At 47.3% G+C, this 22,028-nt stretch overlaps 1 protein-coding gene and 1 pseudogene across 4 annotated transcripts in view; both read left to right on the top strand.

The window, feature by feature from the left end:
• Nucleotides 1–22,028, top strand: part of MACROD1 (mono-ADP ribosylhydrolase 1) — a 344,907-nt gene that overhangs the window by 225,005 nt on the left and 97,874 nt on the right. The gene's annotated exons all lie outside the window — the stretch shown is intronic.
• LOC148683144 (uncharacterized) lies at nt 763–1,545 on the top strand (annotated as a pseudogene).

The raw sequence follows: 22,028 nt of genomic DNA, 5'->3' as shown, positions 1-22,028 counted from the left end.
AATGTCAGGGGTGTGGTGGCGGGGAAAGGTTTCTCAAGCAGAAGCAGTTGCAGCTTATAGAGACAGAGAGTAGGGTTTGAATGATGGGGCCAGGTCTGAAAGGGGCCTAAGTGCTTTCACCGCCCCCTCCCTCCCTCCCTTCCTCTCTGGTGCAAAACTTGGCCTTTGCCTCCTTCTTAAGATCCACTGGGCCAGACTCACTTATGGTGTAAACATGGAACTACCCCATTTAAACTGGTCGGGGAAGAGAGGAAAATTTCCCAGTGATGTAAAGGACATAAGAATAAATAAGAGATGGGGCGATTTTAAAGTCTCGTGGCATTAAATAAATTGAGCCACACCTTCATTGGGTGCAGAGCCTGGAAAGTTCATAAGAAAAATAAATGGAACTAGTTCAAGTTCAAGATGTCCAAAAAGGAACAAATTCCAATTTACATTTGTCCCTATTCAAAAGGAACTTGTTTGGTTCATGTTCAGTTCGCAGTTCAATTCCAGTTCATCCAAATGATCCTTGGCTATTTGCCCCCCCCCCCAAAAATAATAATAATTCAGAATGTTGCAAGCTGCTAGGCTGAAATGTAAAATATACTTAAGAAAACTAAAGCAACAACAACTATGGAAAAATCAAAACACACAGATGGCGGAATATGATTTTTAAAATTCATTTCCCCTAGCAATTATGATCTTTAAGCTCGAAGAGTCTAATGAATAAAAATCACAGGTTGGAGAATGAAAATCGTTCCAAGTTCTACCCAAAAATGAAATTACACCTTTCCATCTGCAGGTGAGGCAGTGGGTGTGCTGGGCTGTTGTCTTGCCTTGGCAATGAACTGGATGAGAGCCAACAAACTGAATTTCAACCCAAATAAGACTGAGGCACTGTTAGTGGGTGGTTCCCTAGACCGGATGGATGGGAGGTTGCCTGCTTTTGATGGGGTTACACTCTCTCTAAAGGAGCAAGTATGTAGCATGCAGATACTTCTGGATCCTTTGCTGTCGCTTGAGGCTCAAGTGGCCTCAGTGGCGTGGAGTGCCTTCAATCAGCTTTGGTAGGTGGTCCAGCTGCGCTCCTATCTAGACAGGGATAGCCTAACTTCTGTCATTTATGCTCTGGTAATTTCTAAGCTAGATTACTGCAATGTGTTATACGTAGGGCTGCCTCTGAATACGGTTTGGAAACTTCAGCTGGTGCAGAATTCAGTGGCCAGGTTGCTCACCGGAGCAAGATGGTTTGAGCATATTACACTGATCCTGGCCCAACTGCAATGACTGCCAATTAGTATCCAGGCTCAATTCAAAGTGCTGGTTTTGACCTATAAAGACTTAAATGGCTCAGGACCACAATACCTCAAGGACGGTCTCTCCCCATTTGAAGCAACCTGGACCCTGCAATCATCATCTGAGACCCTTCTCCATGTGCCTCCTCCATGAGAAGTCCAGAGGGTGGCAACATGAGAACGGGACTTTTCTGTGGTGGCTCCTGGTTTGTAAAATGCTTTCCCCTGGGAAGTTCACCTGGCGCCTTCATTATAGATTACCATCCTATGGCCTTTTAAATGTATTTGTTGGAGGGAGTGTAATTGGTTTGTTTTTGTTTTCTTGTGTATCTTTTGTTCTCAGTTTGTATTTTTATGCTGTGGTCTGTGATCTTCGGAGGAAGGGTGGTATACAATCAGGGGCATCTTGCCCATAGAGGCAAGTGGCACGGGGCGCCGGGGTGCCATGTTCTGGAGGGTGCCAGGGAAGAGGCGGAGGTTGGACGCAGCACCTCCCGGCATCAGCTTGCTGCCCTCGCCCACCTCCGTCATGCCACGCCAAAGCAGCGTTGCGCCCGGAGCCTCCGCCTGCTGTGGCCACCGCAGCACGGGCGCCAAGGAAGAGGCAGAGGCTGGGTGCGGCGCCTCCTGGCATCAGCTCGCCACCCTCACCCGCCTCGCTGAAGCAGCGCTGCGCCTGGAGCCTCTGCTTCTTCCCCGCCAGAGAAGCCGCCCTCCACCTGCTGCCCACCGCCTCCAGCCCCGCGAAGCTGCCAGCAGCGCCGCAAAAAGTTCGGCAACTCTGGGAAACGGGGAGGGGGCACTGGAGGGATCTTTACACCACGGCGCTGAATATACTTAAGATGGCCCTGTATACAATTTTAAATAATAATAATAATAATAATAATAATAATAATAAATAATCACATTTGGTTCACCTGACAATTATGGGAACTACTTTCAGGTGTTGTTCAGAGATTATTGAACCAATTCAGTGAATTAGTTAAATTGAATCAGTTCATACGAAGCACCGATTGGGTATACAATTTAGTCCCGTGACTGTACAGTGTGATGTGAGCTTATCTCCATATTAGATTGTCTGGGAAGATGCAGAACGGGGACAGGGGATCTGTAGCTTCTCCCGACTCCATCTCCGGTCAGCCCCTGCCAGTATGGCTAATGGTCAGGGATGATGGGAGTTGCAGTCCAGCAATATCTGAAGAGCCACAGTTTTCCCAATGCCTGATATAAAAAGAAATCTGTCTAAAGTAATTGAGAACAAATCCCCGGTTGTACACTTGTTAGCATATTGTACCAAACACTTTTCAAATGAATACTTCTTAAAGTAGGTTTGTTGTTGTTGTTTAGTCGTTTAGTCGTGTCCGACTCTTCATGACCCCATGGACCAGAGCACGCCAGGCACTCCTGTCTTCCACTGCCTCCCGCAGTTTGGTCAGACTCATGTGGGTGGCTTCGAGAACACTGTCCAACCATCTCGTCCTCTGTCGTCCCCTTCTCCTAGACCTAGTGCCCTCCATCTTTCCCAACATCAGGGTCTTTTCCAGGGAGTCCTCTTTTCTCATGAGGTGGCCAAAGTATTGGAGCCTCAGCTTCACGATCTGTCCTTCCAGGGAGCACTCAGGGCTGATTTCCTTCAGAATGGATAGGTTTGATCTTCTTGCAGTCCATGGGACTCTCAAGAGTCTCCTCCAGCACCATAATTCAAAAGCACCAATCTTCGGCGATCAGCCTCAAATTGTTCCCATTTTGGCGAAGGAACAACTGGGGCCAAGTCAAGATCTAGGAGGTTTGAAGCCAAGGTTCAGAGACGATCAACTGATGTGCTCACCATTGAACCACACACACATAAAGAGGGCCTGTGACTCAAGTGGCGAAACAACATGCTCTCCGTGCATCTCCAGCTAAAAAGGTGTCAAGGAGCAGAACTGGGAAAGACCTCGTTCTGCCAAATACTTTGAAGAGAGGTTGTCATCAATGCCAACGCATGTGGCAGCAGATACAATCAGGTGTGTGTGTGTGTGTGTGTGTGTGTGTGAGAGAGAGAGAGAGAGAGAGAGAGAGAGAGAGGGAAGGCCTATCTTTCTCTGACTTGAATATCTACCTCAATGCTTTTGTTAGGTGGCCTGGGGTTGTATCCAACAAAGTCCTACTCGGAGAAGATCTGTTGAAATTAATGGACCTAAATTAGCCGTGTCTATTAACTTCAGTAAGTCTACTCTGAGCAGGACCAGCATTGGCTACAACCTCTGGATTATACTATGAAACAAGGGAACAGAAAATGCTCTCACTTGGTACCATGCATAATTTTATAAACTTCTCTCATGGGTTCCCTTGCTGCTGCTGCTGCTGCTGCTGCTTGTACTTGCTGTTAATAATAATTAAATTTATATACTGTCCTTCTTCCCAAAGGACCCCAATGCAGCAGCTGTATTCTTTATAAACCAGGACCAGGGGATCTGTTGATCTGTTAGAGCCCAGCAGTAGGGATGGGGGAGAAATTCAATTCGCATTTAATGGCAGACCTACCTAACTTGTACTTTCCAAAGCAATTCAAGGACTGTAACACAGCCATCCTCTGAAATTCATACTTCTCTGAATTTTGCAATGCAGCTCTCCGGCCAAGTAATGTGTACAAAACTGCTTACAGTAAGACTGCAACCTACATGCATTTAATGTGCACATTCTGCTTTATATGTGCTTGGCAATTATTTATTTTTTAAAGGGGATAGGAAGGGGGCAGGCATCGGGGGGGGGGGGGAGAGACACTGGCAATCCCACCTGCCATTGAACCAATGTGTTTTGACTATATGTGATTTTGGCTATAGGTTACGTTCCCCAGAATGTAACCTCTGCGGAAGTGGTGGGCTTACTGTATACTAGGCTAATGTGTTCATACAAAATAACATACCAAAAAAATCATATTAGGGAAAATTGCTTTGCCAAATGGGTATAATAGCAAAACTGTATACAAAAGAATGTGTATATTAGGATAACCTTGGCATGGAAAAACAGCTGAATTTAAAAGAAAACAAATCCTCAAAGCAATGTCAAAATGTGGAGAACTTAAGATTTGAAAAATGAGAAACTTAGAGAACTCTAAATTGACAAATGACAAAATTGACAAATTGACAAAAATGAGAAACTTAGGGCTGTGAAGCCGTTTTGCTGAAGCCACGCCACCTGCCACCAGGTGTGTATTCAAATGGATAGTTTTAGATTGATCTTAAGCTGCTTTCGGCATCTGGGTGGACAGAAAAGCCAGGGTATGTCAGTATTTTAAACAAATAGAATTCTATCCAATTGCAGTGACAAGTCTCTTGCACTTTGCACACACACACACACACACACACACACACACACACGAGAGAGAGTGCAAAAAAGGAAACCCTTCTGCTTTGCCTCGCCTAATGAATCCAGGAGGAACGATGGCAAACGTCATAAATATTTATTCATCCCTTGTCATTTCCCTGTTCTGCGGCACTAATGAAGTGCCCTTATTAGTCTCTGATTTTCTCTGCCAAATTTTTGCATTTCACAAAACAGCTATTTCTGCCTGCAGAATCCATTCTGTTGTGTGTGTGTGTGTGTGTGTGTGCGCGCACACACACACACACACACACACACAGAGAGGGGGGGAGAGAGAGGGAGAGAAAGGAAGAGGGAGGGAGGGAGGGAGAGAGAGGGAGAGGGAGGGAGGGAGGGAGGGAGGGAGAGAGAGAGAGAGAGAGAGAGAGAGAGAGAGAGAGAGAGAGAGAGAGAGAGAGAGAGAAAGTCTTTGGCCCAGAACAGCTTAATCCCTCACACAAGAGATGCCAACATTTGAGGAATCCTGCTTGCAGGAGAGGGAGAGGGAGGGCAGATCCTCAGTGCCTTCGCATCCTGGGACCCCTTCTTCCTTGATCCCAGATTGCACCTGTTGGTTTGAGGTTATTTCCTTGACGTGAGAAAAGTTGGCCACAGACAAGTAAAATATTATTGCTTATATCAAGAGCGGAGAACATTTTTCAGTCTGACAACTGCATTCCCTTCTGGGCAGCCTCCTTGGGGGAGGTGGGCACGTGCCATTGGTGGGCAGGGCTATAGGGAGAATTAGGCAGAGCAACACATGCAAATGCTACATTTGTACAGTGGGCTGTTTTCTCAACACAGCGCTCTCTGTCTTCCATCCAGGAAAGCAAACGGCATTATGAGGGTTTGAGGACATATTCTAGCTAGGCAAAAACATTAAAGGAGGGTGAAAAGCAAGGAGGGTGAGGGGCATGGTCCAATAGAATGACATGAAGTGCTACATTCAGCCCATAAGCCTGAAGTTCCCCACCCCTGATGTCTAGGATCCCATAGCTATTCTTCTGGTGCCGAAGCTGTGCATCTCGACCAGCTTGCATAGTACAAGTCCAATTCACCTGTTGGTGGTTTCACATAGGCAAAGATGGTGGTGGGAGATGGTTGCAACCATCCTAAAGGTAAAGGGACCCCTGACCATTAGGTCCAGTCGTGTCCGACTCTGGGGTTGCGGCGCTCATCTTGCATTAGTGTCCGAGGGAGCCGGCGTACAGCTTCCAGGTCATGTGGCCAGCATGACTAAGCCGCTTCTGGCGAACCAGAGCAGCACACGGAAACACCGTTTACCTTCCCGCTGTAGCAGTACCTATTTATCTACTTGCACTTTGACATGCTTTCGAACTGCTAGGTTGGCAGGAGCTGGGACCAAGCAACGGGAGCTCATCCCGTCGTGGGGATTCGAACTGCCGACCTTCTGATCGGCAAGCCCTGGGCTCTGTGGTTTAACCCACAGCGCCACCCGCGTCCCTGCAACCGTCCTACTTCACAGCACATGTTTCTGCTTCAGTTGCTTGCTTGTTTGGGGTGCCCAGAGTTGTTAGGAGAACCCTATTCCCCTCACAGCTACACAGAATCATGTACTGTAATTGTAGAGTTGGAAGGGAACCCCAAGGGCCATCTAGTCCAACCCCCTGTAATGCAGGAATCTTAGCTAAAGCATCCATGACAGATGGCCATCCAACCTCTGCTTAAAAACCTCCAAGGAAGGAGAGTCCACAACCTCCTGGGGGAGATCGTTCAACTACAGTTCCCAGAGTTCCCTGGGAAGGGATGTATTGATAAACCACTCAGAGAATTGTACTTCTGTTGAGGGATTAGAAATCTCCTAACAACTCTTGGCATCCTTAACAGACTATAGTTCCTGGAATACTGGTCATTGACCGTAATAAAGGGATTGATTGATTGATTGATTGATTGATTACAGTTCCCAGGAGTCTTTGCAGGGGAAGCCATGATCTTTTAAAGTAGTATGATGCTGCTTTAAATGGATGGTGGAGATATGGCCTAAGATTACTCTGTTAGCCATTATGCTACGTCAGCCTTTATGTATAAGAAAGTTCATTAGATTAGATATCAGTACGCCATGTTCCCAGTAAGAAATTTGAGCTCAAAACAGCTCACAACAATGGCAAAGCAGGAGAACACACCAACAGATATTACCCTATCGGTGTAATTTCCAAATCTCAATCCCCTATCAATAATGCAAAAACAACGAACAAATCAAATCGGCCTGAATTTGAAGGTATAGCGATCAATAATTCAAAAATTGCTTATCACAGAAATCAATACTTAATATCAACATTTCCAATTAAATAAGCCAACGAAACAAAATAAAGCCGATAAATCAGCAGCAAAATAACAATATGAATGTTCCGGTTTTTTTTAATAAAAAGAATACAAAGTGGAAATTCATGTAGATGGATAGGAACAAGATTTAAATGTTTAGAAATATAGTAAATGAATATTCACATATCTCTGCCTAAGAGAAGCATGCCAAGCATACCCTTCCCTCGCCAGGAACTGGGTGTCACCCCAAGTTGGCAGCAGCTAGGGAGGCTCAGAGGACAGCGTTCAGGCATTCCCCAATTCCTGTTATATGTGAACTGTGGACGTGGTCTAGGGCACACCCAACATGTCCTGTAGCTTCATTTTCCAGGTTCCGCTTTGGTATTGGTCCACTGTGCTAGCCACTACACTAGCTTCCTGGCAGGTGAGTCACTGCTGAGTAGCAGGGCAGAGAGAGGGGTGAGTGCAGTGGTGGAGATGCTGCATTGGTTCTGCCGGTGAATTTGCACCGCACCGACCTTCCTGCTGCCTTGTCCCTCCCAGTAAGTAATAGAGGAAGCTGGCTCTGCCCCACCCAGAGAGGCACTTCTGTTAGTGGTAGGCAACCTGTCTTTCAGTGTCAGTTGAACACCATGACTGATCTTCTCTTTGGAGCTTCTGGTGTACTTCCAAAGGAATTTTAGACACTCTAGGTAGGGTACAGTCTGAAAATCCCTGCCATAACCGATGGTGTCATGACCTTGGCTAGACCAGAGGAGGTGTAGTTTATGGTCGAGACAATTTTATTCCTAAAGAAAACCTCATTTTACAAGGGTGTTTTTAAAGGGTGGTGGAATTTTTAGGCTAGTTTCTTTTTGAAGGATCACAGATATGGGCATACTAAAAATGCACAATAGGATTGTCTTATTGTTCTTAAAATTCACCAAGCATTGGTGAAAGTGTTGGAAAGTCATTTCTCATTGAGCATCCATGACAGTCAGTTCAAAACGTACATATGTCTTAATTTGTAGCAGTCTTGGTTACGCTACTAGGGGCTTGTTTGGGCTTTTCGGTGGTACGGCTTGAACAGCCACAAAACGCTGCAAAATCGATTTAATCTGGGACTCTGGAAGAACACACCGAGTAAGCATGTGAATCATGAGCAGTGACAGCTCTACTATAATGCTTCCAAGTTTCTGGAAAGCTTTCATGTTCAGAGACAGCTTACCTCTGAAAACCCCCACACCCAGCTTCTTAAACTGGTCACATAGGGTATCCCACCCAGTCAAGGAGCCTGTCAATAGAAGGATGGCATCTCCTTACTTTGTCTGGGTATAACAATATTACTGGGTGTCATTAAACAAAAATCATAGCCAGTCATGCTTACCTGTGTGATGACCTCATAGAATCATAGAGTTGGAAGGGCCTAAGCTCATCATCAAAAAAACTAAGATCATGGCCACTGGTCCCATCACCTCCTGACAAATAGAAGGGGAAGAAATGGAGGCAGTGAGAGATTTTACTTTCTTGGGCTCCTGATCACTGCAGATGGTGACAGCAGTCACTAAATTAGAAGACATCTGCTTCTTGGGAGAAAAGCGATGGCAAACCTAGACAGCATCTTAAAAAGCAGACATCACCTTGCCGACAAAGGTCCGTATAGTTGTTGTTGTTGTTTAGTCGTTTAGTCGTGTCCAACTCTTCGTGACCCCATGGACCAGAGCATGCCAGGCACTCCTGTCTTCCACTGCCTCCCGCAGTTTGGTCAAACTCATGTTGGTAGCTTTGAGAAAACGGTCCAACCATCTCGTCTTCTGTCGTCCCCTTCTCCTTGTGCCCTCCATCTTTCCCAACATCATGGTCTTTTCCAGGGAGTCTTCTCTTCTCAAGAGTCTCCTCCAGAACTCCTCCGTATAGTTAAAGCTATGGTTTTCCCAGTAGTGATGTATGGAAGTGAGAGCTGGACCATACAGAGAAGGCTGATCGCCAAAGAATGGATGCTTTTAAATTATGGTGCTGGAGGAGACTCTTGAGAGTCCCATGGACTGCGAGGAGATCAAACCTATCCATTCTGAAGGAAATCAGCCCTGAGTGCTCACTGGAAGGACAGATCCTGAAGCTGAGGCTCCAATACTTTGGCCACCTCATGAGAAGAGTAGACTCCCTGGAAAAGACCCTGATGTTGGGAAAGATGGAGGGCACAAGGAGAAGGGGACGACAGAGGATGTGATGGTTGGACAGTGTTCTCGAAGCTACCAACATGAGTATGACCAAACTGCGGGAGGAAGCAGAAGACAGGAGTGCCTGGTGTGCTCTGGTCCATGGGGTCACGAAGAGTCGGACACGACTAAACGACTAAACAAAAAAAATCTAACAGCCTGCACAAAGCAGGAAAGTCTGGGCTGGAGCATGTCTGCCTAACCTCTGCTGAATGACTTTCAGCCACACAGAGACTACCATCCCCTCCCCTCTCCAGGCCACTGGTTCTGTCGTCAAACTCCTCAACACTCTCTTAATGTTCAACTGAAATCAAGTTAAGGCCATTAGAGCCACAGTCACACCAAACACTTAAAGAATTATGATACCCTTTTAAGCAGTCATGGCTTCTTCCCAAGAATCCTGGGAACTATAGTTTGTTAAAGGTGCTGAGAGTTGTTAGGAGCCCCTGTTCCCCTTACGGAGCTACAGTTCACGGAGTGGTTTAGCAATTCATTCCTCTTCCCAGGAAACTCTGGGAACTGTTGCTGCGAGGCCAACAAGCCTCAGGACCCTTAACAAACTATAGCTCCCAGAATTCTTTGGGGGAAGCCATGGCTGTTTCGAGCGGCATCGCAGTGCTTTAAGTGTGTGGTGTGAATGTGCCCCATGTCTAGTCCCACTTGGTGGGGTTCCGTTCTCTGTGACAGCCCCTGAAGGCAATTTTGAGCTTGTACTTTAAACAAATAAGGAAGCAGAGGCAATGCGAAGAGGTGTTTTCCAGCACTGCTTATCACCGTTTGGTCGTGTGGGGGTGCAGCAATTAGGTTTTTTGTTCAGCCCTCATTTCAACCTTGATTGCAAAATGCCCTTTAGAGGTGCTCCTCTCTGGTCACTCTCACAGTGCACTCCTCCTGCTCACTGCCACCTTTAATTCCTGCTCCACTGGTGCGGGAAGCTTTCGTAGTTTGCAATTTAGGCACTGCATTTTTAATTGGCCAAGGACCGTGCCAGTTTTACAGATGACCCTCTCAGCAGTTTGCCATCTCGTAGGCAGCTGGCACTGAGCACTGCTGCCCTCTGCTGGTAATATAGCCAGGTACCCAGATGTGTTACTAGGGCATCTATATTGTACCAACTGCTGGGTGAAGACTCAGAGCCTGGGACCAGATTTCATTGCCAGGTCTTAGCTCTGGATTATGCAAAGTGGGGCATTTGCTCATTTGCATTGCTATCGGTTGCTAAAGGAGGACAGCCTGCCACTCCCTGCCAGCAGTTCCTCCCTCACTCACCCAGTGCTGCTCTTCCTGGGAAACCAGCAGAGCCTGAGAATCTTAGATTTCCTTGAATGACATAAAGAGGAATAAGTTTCTAGTCCTCATCACTCTGAAGCCAAACTTGAAATCAGCAGAGGAGGTCAGTGGACAGGCATGGTACGGGGAGCTAAGCAAGGCTTTTAGTGAATCGGGAAATGGGACTTCAGTGTTTTGTAGCACCATGTCATTCCTTGTGCATATTGGAAGAAAATTAATTTATGCAATTTTGGGGAAGAGAGGTGGGTGGGGGAGGACCATGAAGGGGAAGGACCACAGGTCGGTGATGGAGCACCTGCTTTGCATGCTGGAGTTCCCAGGTTCTATACCCATCCAGGATCTCCAGGTATGGCTGGGAGACACCCCTGCCTGAAACCCTGGAGAGTCACTGCCAGTCAGTGCAGACAATACTGAGCTAAATGAATCAATGGTCTGACTCAGTATGAGCAACAAGGGATTATTCCCACCTGGTTCCTCTACAGCAGTGGTTTCCAACCATTTTTGGGGCCATGCCCCAACTATGACACATAATTCTTATTATTCAAAAAGTGAACTCCTATTCACATGGAGGAAGCCTAAAAGGCCATTAACTTGCTCTAAACAAGCTTCCAAATTGCCCCCCTGTAGGGCGTGTGCCCCACGTTGGGAACCACAGCTCTACAGCAAAGCCTGTTTCCTGCCTCCTTCCATCACCTTTATTGTGAGCAAATCTTTACTCACGAGCAGGCTATTTACTCACAAGAAGGCCTCCCTAAGAGACAAGGGACTGACTACTGCCTCCACTGCGGGAAAACCAGTTGCTGGAGATGGCAAGTGCGAAAAGTGCTGCTGCACTCGGGTCCTGCTGGTGGCTTCCCCCAAAGAATCTTGTGAGAACAGGATGCTGGACTAGATGGGCCTTTGGCCTGATCTAGCAGGCTCTCCGTAAGTTCTTACGTTAGCGTAATACACACTCTGGTGCTTCCCATTTATTAATAGGTGTTGTTGTTTAGTCATTTAGTCATGTCCGACTCTTCGTGACCCCATGGACCAGAGCACGCCAGGCACTCCTGTCTTCCACTGCCTCCCGCAGTTTGGTCAAACTCATGTTGGTAGCTTCAAGAACACTGTCCAACCATCTCGTCCTCTGTCGTCCCCTTCTCCTTGTGCCCTCCATCTTTCCCAACATCAGGGTCTTTTCCAGGGAGTCTTCTCTTCTCATGAGGTGGCCAAAGTATTGGAGCCTCAGTTTCAGGATCTGTCCTTCCAGTGAGCACTCAGGGCTGATTTCCTTCAGAATGGATAGGTTTGATCTTCTTGCAAGTCCATGGGACTCTCAAGAGTCTCCTCCAGCACCATAATTCAAAAGCATCAGTTCTTCGGCGATCAGCCTTCTTTATGGTCCAGCTCTCACTTCCATACATCACTACTGGGAAAACCATAGCTTTAATAGGTGACACTGGTATAATTATCGGAATGCTATTCAACAATAGTAGTTAAATTATGCTCCTGCAAGATGCAGTGATGGTCACCACCTTGGACGGCTTTCAATGCCTACTGCCCATGAGGGAGACATTTTCCATCCAAAGTCAGAGACAGTAGGCTTCTGAATCCCAGCTGCTGGGAATCACAAGAGGGGAGAGTTGCCTCTGTACTCGGGGGCTTCTTGTGGGCTCCCTGTAGGCACTGGGAGGTTGCCTTGTGGGAGAGCAAGATGCCGGAAGAGATGGCCGTTTGGCCTGATGCAGCAGGAATCTCTTTTTAGGTTCTCCCTGGCAAAAGGGTCACTTCCTCTCCTCTTGCTCTTGCACCTCTTGCATGCTGTGCAATTCTCATGTATTGATGACTGCATCACATTCTCTTCCTCTGAACATTGCATAGACTCTTCCACCTTGATTGGGGGCCCCGTATTCATAGTCTCCACCTTCAGCCTTTCCTCTTGGTGGAGTAGGACGGTCAGTGGAGTTGGCACGTGTGTTGGGAAGGCTAGTGTTCACAACCCGCCTCCCCCTCAACAAGTTCCTTGAATGAGTGGGGGAATCATTTCTGTATAAGGCTTATGGTTGCTTCTGGATGACCTTTTCGTTGAGCATTCCATCCTGGCTTGTTTGCCCACAAAGTTTGTCAGGGGGTTAGAGGCCCTTGGCTGTTTACTGAGCATTCATTCTGATTTGTTTGCCGGCGGGGGAGGTTAGATGGCATTGCTATCTGACACTTTTCAGGGCATTTTCTACTTTTTTAATCACAAAAAATAAATGATGCATTTATTGTGCATGATCACCAAATCATGATTAGTTGAACAACCTGAGTTTGCCAGCAAGTGGCTGAATCTCACCCCCAAAACTGTGATAGCTAGGAACGGGTGGATCTGTCAATTCTGGTTTCTCATTTATCCAGACATGTGCAGTTCTCCCCATTTCCACATCAGCGTGATATTTGCTTTTTAAATAATGAAGCATCTTAGTGTAATCTTCTCCCTATATGCGTATTTTTGTATGCAATTTAGCCTAATATACACATTTTTCAAAAAGAGTTCCTCCTCACATACTGCAATTGTGATATGTTATTTTCACTAATGTATGCATGTATGTGTACATTTTGCCCTCGTATATTGTACACATTCCTTAGCTGAAGTACTGCACTGCAAAATTTAGAAAAGTATGGATTTAGGACGGCTGTGTTTTGATTCATGTGTTTTTTCAGAAGGTGAGAATTAGGTGGGTTTGCCTTGAAACACAAATAAAAATGAATTCCACCTCCCACCCCACACCATCCCTAATGGCAGTCTGGAAGTGCCCTTGGCCTTCAAATTCCCCATCACCTTCTGCGACCTTTATTCAGATACTTAGTGAGAGCCTGCCTTTAGTTTTGTGCATCTCACTATGGCAGGCTAGACCAGCAGTTCTGCATGAACTTCTCTCATGAACCAGTACCGTAGGTTGCTTGCTGCCTTCCTGGCTGCTGCTGCTGCTGCTGCTGCTGCTGCTGCTGCTGCTGCTGCTGCTGCTGCTTAAACCCAGCGTACCCTGCTTGTTTGTGTGTGCAGGGCAGGTGGGGGCTTTGCAACAGGTTGCATCCTCCTGGCATGTGCCCTCCAGACAGGGTGGAGCAAAGACTGCCGGGAGCAGGTGAGCCGCGGTCTGAGCAAACGTCTGCTGAAATTGAGTGGGCACTAGAATGATGACAAGGAAAGCCTTGCTGCATGGCGGTTGCCCAGCAACAGAAACGCCTGATGCCAGAGAAGTGGGAGAAGAAGGAGGGTGCCAGGGAGATGGATGGGTTTTTCTAATACAACCGCCAGAGCGTAAACTGTGCGGTTTGGGAAGGAAAAAGAGAGGTGCTGGTCTACATATCAATAACAGCTCTGGTACAGGATGCCTGAACTTGTTTGGCTCGGTGTGGGTTTCCCTGATGGGTTGAGCCGCAGGCTGTGAGGGGCTCCCTGATTGCCAGGCTTCTTTTACGGCGGCTTACTTTTGACAGTCACTGTTAATCATTATTGCTGCCGATAAACAGCGACACCACAATCAGAGCCAGGCCTGCCTTGGGCGGCAGATTTGGGGAAGCCGTGAGAGGCCACCAGAATGCCCATTATTTAGTTTATTCTACCCTGCAGGGGGGTCAGGGGAAGGAAGCTGATTTGGGTTTTCTGCCCCCAGGCTCCAAAATGCTACTGAGCAAAATTGCAAAGGGAGTGTTGTTGTGGTTAGAGCATCCTTTTCCCACCACCCGGTGTCCTCCAGATGGGGATGGGAGAGAATGTCAGATCGCATTTAAAGGCATATCTACCTAATTTGCATTTTCTGGGGAACACCCCCCCCCCGAACAGCCATCCTTTGACATTTGCATTTCTCCAAATTTCGTGGTACTCTTCTCCAGCCAGGTGATGTGTACAGAAAGGCATATACTAGGGTAAGGTATGCACAAGAATGCATATATTCTTGATGACAGCATACAAAAAAAGCATAAGGGAAAACCACATTGAAAAATATGTACATTAGGAAAAAGCACACTAAAATGCTGATGAATTTTCATGAGGATTAAAAGAAAAACAGAAGCAAACATTTATGGAAATGTGGAGAACTGAATTTAAGATTGGAAGAGGGATAAAGTGAAGTGGACAGGTCCTCCCACCCCCATTTCCCATTATTGTTGGACTGCGACCCCATCCTCTCCGAGCATTGACGATTCTGGCTGGGGCTGATGGGAATTGCAAGTCCAACAATATTGGGAGGCCAGTAGGTTGGGAAGGCACCTTCAGGGACATGTAATAGGTGGGAAGGGGAGCTCATAGGAACATGCTATTTGGTAGTTGTGGGGAGGGGATAATTCAGAGCCACCTGAGTAGCCATTGCTGGCGACGGCTTCTAGTGTGACTTCACAGGGCTGTGGTCATGCTCTTAGAGCAGGAATGGAAAATCTGTGGCCTTCCAGATGTTTGCTGGACTACAACTCCCATAATTCCTGGACTTTGAGTATGCTGGTTGGGGCTTATGGGAATTGGTGTCCAGCAGTGCCATTGAACGACCATCATTCCTGGCTGTTGGGCATGCTTGGCTGAGGCTGATGGGAATCGCAGTGCAACAATATCTGGAGGCCACTGCATTGGGTTAGAGTCCCAGACTAGGGCTGAAGAGACTCAGCTTTCAAATCCCCATACAGACATGAAGCCCACAGGATAACTTTGGGCCTATGGATACATCTCAACTTAACCTACCTCTCAGGGTTGTTGTGAAAATATAAAAAGGGGGGAAGGGGAAGAGAGAGTGTGGGCAGGATTGCAGCCCAAGTAAGGCAGTGGTGTATAGTGGCTAGCGTAGACTAGGGCCAGGAAGACCCAGATTCAAATCTCCTTTTTGCTGTGAAGTCCACTAGCTAGGTGTCTGCTTGGGCTGGTCATTACCTCTCAGCCTAACCTACTTCATAGGCTTGTTGTAAAGCTGAAGTAGAGGGAGGAGAACCATGCACAGTCCTTGAGCTGCTCGGCAAGCATGTGGAATACTGATGTAATAAGTAATCCAAGCCATTTGACAGCTAGGGGGCAGGAATAGGGTCAGCCCTTCGACAGAAGCAAAATTATTGCATTGATTTCCCACTCATCCTCCTATGAGCTTTGGGGCAAGTGAACGTTATCCCCACTTTATCCCTGCCTTTCAATCAAATGATTCTCAAGACAGTTTACAAGCAAATGGTCGCAATAATACAGATGGGAGGCCAGGATTCAGATTTCCACTCAGCGGAGAAGCTCACTGGGTGACCTTAAGCCAGCCACTGCCTCTCAGCCTAACCTACCTCACAAGATTATGGATTAAATGGGGAGAAGTATGTGTGCCACCTTCAGCTCCTTGAAAGAAAGGCGAGATGTTGTCATCGTCGTCATCCCTGGCTAATGGACGGGGCCAGAGCCCTTTAGTTCTGCAGTGGCAGGGCAACAGGCAGTGATTTCTAGTGGTATTTGGGGATGGGGAGCCAGCCCCCTGCAGCTGCTTCTTCTCTGACTGCTGGTTGGCACCAGGGAGGGCTTTCCCCCGCCATGATGTTTCTCTTGGGGGGCTGGGGACGCAGCTTTTCAGTGGCCCTGGCCCCACAGCCGATGATTAAGGCCAGCATGTGTATCCCTTCTGCTTTCCAGTCCCCAGGGCTATGGGTAGTTGCAGCCACATGGGTCTTTTCTGGCAAGGAGGTGGGGAAGTATGCAACACCAGCTTGTGGGAGAAAACCTAGCTTTTCCTGATCTGTGTTGAAAGGCGCCTAGTGCCCCAAACTGGGGCTGGGGTCATGGCATCTTCAAAACCTCTGAGCCAGCACCAGGCCTGGTGGGCACATGCCTTTCCCACCTGTTGCCAACTGAACCACAGTGTCCTTAATTAGCAAAAAGAGAATGGTAGGAAGGCGTGTGGGTAGACTATACCGATCAACAAGAGTGCTTGGGGTGAATGTAGGGGAGCTGCCCCAAATCCACCGCAGAGATAAGAGGGACCGCCTGCATGTGTAATTTATCTGTAGTCCTTTGCTAGGGGTGGCTGGTTCAGCAACCCCCTCGCTCACTCCCATTGCGCTTCCCTCTTTGCAGTTTGGGAGCAGCACATTCCGTCTTAATTAGCTGCTCATATTAATCTGGCAAATAAAAGCAGCCCCCGTGCTTTCAGGCTGCTAGATTAATTATTCCCCAAGTGCAGGACTGTCAAGGGGGGGGGAGAGATGGAGGGGGGAGGAGGTTGGGTTTGAGTAGAGGGGGTAAAAAAAGTCGAAGGCTTGATAGTGCACAACTCTGTATTGGCTTGCCGTGTGGCTGAATGAAGGGCAAAGTATGCAAGGGACGGGGGAGAAATCTGTTCCAGTTTACATTCCGAAGTGAATCTGTCTTAATTTTCACTTTCCAAAGCAACAGGTGAACCGAAACACAGCTATCCTTGGAAATTCACACATCTCTGGATTTTGCAATGCAGTTCCCCAACCAAAAAACTGTGTGCATTGGGGGGAAAGAGTATATAAAATGTGTGTGTGTGTGTGTGTGTGTGTGTGTGTGTGTGTGTATCAGTGAAAATAAGCCACTCAGATGTATCATACTACAGGAAATTGGTTGCAGAAATGTGCCTAGGAGGAGAAGAAACACACACTAAAATGCTGGTGAGTTTTGTGACACTTTTTTTTTAATTGCAAACTGATGTGGAAATGTGGCAAACATAATTTAAGGTTGGGAAAATGAGAAAAGGAAAGGAACAGATAGTGGCAGGGCTGTCCTTTCTTACTGAGTGTACAGACAACTGCTGCGAAGTTTTCCCATCTTATAGGACAGGGCTGTGGAACCCCAAGTCACTAGGCTGGTTGTGGCCTATGGCCCATTCTTGTCTGACCCATGCTCTCACCACCTTGGCCATAATCTGCTACATTTCCATGCTGGGAAAGGAGGAAGAGAATCCTTAGTGGGTCAGCAGGTGAGCAGCCATGGGTCAAATCTGGCCTAAAAAGGCAGGCATGGGGAACATATTTCAACTTGAGGGTTGCGTTACCTTTGGGGAAAACCTTCTGAGGGCCACATGCAAGGAGTGGACAGGGCCAGGGGAGAAAGTGGGTTGAATAATGGATGTAATGTTATGCATATAAACAACAACAGCAACAATATTATCTACGAGCGGGAGTGCCTGGCTCTGCCTGAGAATTTGTAGAAACTAAAAAAATATTGTGATTTCTAAATGGATAGTACAATTTGGGAGTTTGGACCCATCACGTTGAAAGCTGGGCAAAGTCACACCAAAGTGTGTCACAAGTAAAAATAATGTTTTCCTTCCTATTTTTTATACGGGTTGTGCTGCTGTTTATTACTGTCTTTATTTATTTTTGTGCAACAGTTTTCTTCCAAGTTCTGCTGCTCAGGGGCAGGAGGAGGGGGAGGTATTCTGCCTAGCCTCAGAGATTCTACACAAACGTTGCGTCATATACACTTTCCAGTATACATCTGCAACAATATGGGCTAGAAACTTTAAATTATTTTCTTTCTTTGTAGAAAGGAAAGGAAAGAATGACCACTGAGATTCCCAGGGAGCTGAGTATCACAGCCACTTCTTTGCTTGCCTTGAACTGCTGTATACAGTACTATTTTTACCTGGGTCTAGCCATTCATCTGGTCCTCGCTCCTCCCTGTAGGCTCCTGTCTCCTTCCCTCCCTTCCCTGTATCGTCAGTCCCATCTCTTCCTATCTATTTAATCTGTCTATCTGTGTAGCCTTCCTTCCCAAGAGCCTACCACACAGCCTTCTGCCGTTCTGCCTGTCCAATCGCATTTACTCTCCCCGTATTTCTGCAAATCTCCTTTCAGTTTGTCCCAGGTGGTTTCCTTGATCTGGGCAGACACGGAGCAGGCCAGCTCACACATGGCTGCTGTACCTTGGCATAAACCCACGGGCAGTTCCTGACTCACACACGCACATGTGCCCCTGCTTATAAATATACCCTTCAACATGTGTACTCTGGCAAGTCTGTACACACACAGTGCTCTGTGTGCACGTATAGAGCTTCTCCAGGTTTTGTGCTTTTTCTTAAACAATCCTTGATTCATCGAAAGCCCTGATCAAGTCTGGAATTGTAGAGTCCAGTCCAGCATCCTCTTCTCCCAGTGGCCAACCTTTAGACCTACGCACAGCACCAATTCTCCCTGCTTGTGACTCTCAACAACTGGAATTCAGACGCCCACTGGCCCTAATACGGAGGTAGTATGTACTCATCATGTCTAGTATTCATTGATAGCCATATCTGCCATGTATTAGTCTAACCGCTTTCAAACCATCCAAGTTGGTAGCTTACTGCCCCTGATACTTGCAGGAGAGTAGGTGGTCTGCTGGAAGGCCAGGCTAAATTATGGACTTTCCTCATTCTGGCAAGCAAACAGGGTTTTAATAAGTATTTCAAGTTTGACTACAGACAATGACTGATTTATTGATGCATGACCACGCACCCGGGCATCACGTTGACCTGGAAGGGGCTGCGAAAAGGGGCAGGACAGGGCGGGGTTGGGTTGGATGGAAGAGGGCAGAGTGGGCTTGTGTGCATTCTGCTGTTGCCCACGCTGACCCAGAACGTGCCCCCTGTGCAAATCGCGGGTTGCCTGTTTGCAACATTTTAGCATAGAGCAACTTTTGCCAATCTGATGCCCCCCGGGATGTTTTGGACCATTGCTGTCATCAGACCTAGCCAGTGCTGAGGCTAGATACTTTCCTGTTCTTCAATGGGGTTCCAACTTCACAACAGCAGTTTAAACGGCAACATTTCTTTGCAAGATTTCTAATGAAAAGCTGAAGATTGCATTCCAGCTGACTAATTTTTGTTGTTGTTGTTGTTAAAGCTCAAAGATAAACAAATGCAGTCAGAAGATAGCAGCACCGAATTCAATATAATTTACTCCTTGGAGCCTATAACCTTAATGAATTGGGTATTGCGTTATGTAATGTAAGGCTGCTCTTTTGATTTAGGAATTTATTGTTGCATTTATATCCCACTATCCCTATATGCAACTCAGTATGACCCCTGGGCTCCCTTCCAGCTCTGTGATTCTATGTGGCATACATGGGGTTGCACCCAGCTAGTTTTTACTCAGAGAAGACCCACTAAAACTAACGGACCTAAGTACTACGTAGCCATTAATGTCAATGGGTTGTGAGAGTCCCAACTCTTCCTTGTCCCCAGTTCTAGTCACATTCTGGGCTTCCCTAAGTCACAGGGACTCCAGGTCATCCTTGGAGGAGGAATCCTCCAGCTGAGACATAACACAGGGTATTTACCAGCAATAGCAGCCTGGCAGCTGCCTGGTGATTCCTCTTGTTGGCACCAGCCCTCGTGATAAGTTGGGGTGAGGGGTGGGGAACGGCCCTCAGAAGAGATATTCTTTATTCTTTTTCATGTGACCCTCACCTAAACCGAACACAGCAAAAATTTAATCCCTTTCGGAAGGCGCTCTTCCACCCCTCGAAAAGCGACAAGCTTTTTTTCCGGGCCGCTGTCCACCTGGATGCAGTCTAGCTGGGGAAAGACTGACAACCTCAATTAGCTTCACAACTCGGGAGCCAGTGGATTAAATGTTTGCTGGGGTGATTGACAGGAGCTGGTGGAAACGCAGGCGTCCGTGGAGAGATGGGCTGTCTGGATGCCTGACGAAGGGGTCAGATGCTGACCCAGGGAGAGGCAGCACGGGTGGGCCTCACAAAGTGGTGTGTGTATGTGTAAGATGGTTGTTGAGGCCACTTGTGTGGCACTGGCAGCTCGACTGAGAGACTGACAACTCAGTTAGCGGAACTAAAATAGGGTTTTCTTCCCACTCCAAGCTGCAGCCTCACCATATTTTACTTTTGGGAGTGCAGTAAATACAAAATCAGTTAACCCCATACAGGCAGAAAGGGGAACACCCCAAGGTGATCCGTTTATCCTGATTATTCATCCTGATTTGCTTGCACAGGGTTTTCACTGAGGTTAGGTGGTTTTTGCTGAGCAGTTGTTCTGATTCGCTTGCAAGGAGGATATACAGTCGTATGGTACCTCTGGATATGTACCTCATCTGTTCCAGGGTGCCGTTCGCACCCTGAAAAGTATGCATCCAGAGCTGATAGAGCGCCGTGTTCTTAAGATGAAAATACGCAACCTGCAGCTAACGCAACCCGAGGTATGACTGTAAAAAACAATGAGCATCCATCTAGATTTGATTCATGGGGTGTTAACATGTCTTCCCATTAAACATTCACCCATCCCTCACTTTTCGGTGTATTTCCCAGCCACTTTCTAAATTGTAAGAAATCCAGTCCTTTTTAAAGGGGATTTTAAAAGTGGGTATGGAGCCTCCGGACAGTGGGCCAGTATTCACGTTGACCCATGAGGCCATTTTCCCCAAACCACATCCACCTGTCCATTGGCTGACATCACTAGCAACATCATCTGAAGGGCAAGAGGCCAGGCTCACATCCTGCACTGGCTGCACCCAGTGCTTTTTTTCCTGGGGGGGGATGCATACCCCTAAACATTTTGTGAATCTTTGTACTTTTGTCCATTTACTGTATTTATTTTTGCCGATTTGAACTATAAAATGGTGGTTTTCTTGAGTCAAAATGAGAGTACCCCTAAACATTTTTTTAAAGAAAAAAAAGCCACTGGCTGCACCTCTTCTCAGCAGCAGAGGTTAAATCCTGCTCAATTCAAAAAGATTCATTCCAACCCCTCCCTGATTCAAGAAAAGGTTTGCATTGGAATCCCCTGTTTGAACAAGGGGGGGAGCTTTTGTTTTAGCAGTGTTTTGCAAGGTGGTTTGAAGTCCTGACTTCAGCGCAGCTTGTAGGTGACTGACAGGCAGCCACATAACATGGGTTCTTGACAATGGCTCCTCTGGTTTTCAGAAAGAGAGTCTTTCCCAGCCCTACCTGGAGATGCCATACCTTCTGTATGCAGAGCTGGAGCTCTTTGCTTTGCTTCAGTCGCTGCTAAATCACAGTCAGCGGGATCAAGCAGGGTTGTCCAATAGCTCTCTGCTAAGCTGTGGGCATAGACAAGTGCCCAACCATGCTGACAAGTGCCCAACCACTGACGCCAGCCCCAAATGTGCACATTCGTCACTTCTTGTCGTGTTTTTCATCCTTCAAAGTGCAGCAGCCAGGAATGGGAACTGGCTCCCATCAAAAAGCATTTCCTTTCAAGGGCCCTGTAGGGGCAGGCAGACGTTCTCTCCTTGTGAGCTGGATCCGTGGCAGGTCACATTTTTTTTTCAAGGCACCAATTGGATGTTGCATGCACCAAGTGAGGGGCACAAGCATGTAATTTCCCTCAGCAAATGGAATGCAACTTTAATGCCCCGACGCGGAATCAACGTGCCATTTGCATATTGATTTTATTGTTGCCGTTTTCATTCCCCACCCTTAGTTAATAAGCTGTATTGAGCACATGTTGGAAAGGCCATTTCCCGTCCCCGAGATGACGTTGTGGGCTGGGAGCAAGCCCTCCCCCCGCTCAGGGGGCGGGATAGCCCCTGCGCCATTGGTTGGTCCTCGGCCACGTCAACCCAAGGCTGTCCAGTCCAGGGACGTGGCGCGGGCTATTTAAACTGCCCACGGCCGAGGACATGTTCCTTTTCTCCCTGCTCAGACAGTGAGGGGAGGTAGTGGCCATCACCTACCCCTCCT

The sequence above is a fragment of the Zootoca vivipara genome, chromosome 16 (genome assembly GCF_965207765.1).
Source record: "Zootoca vivipara chromosome 16, rZooViv2.hap1.1, whole genome shotgun sequence".
Taxonomy (NCBI): Eukaryota; Metazoa; Chordata; class Lepidosauria; order Squamata; family Lacertidae; genus Zootoca; species Zootoca vivipara.
The sequence above is the reverse complement of the archived record's forward strand: the minus strand, read 5'-3'. Positions and strand labels throughout refer to the sequence as shown.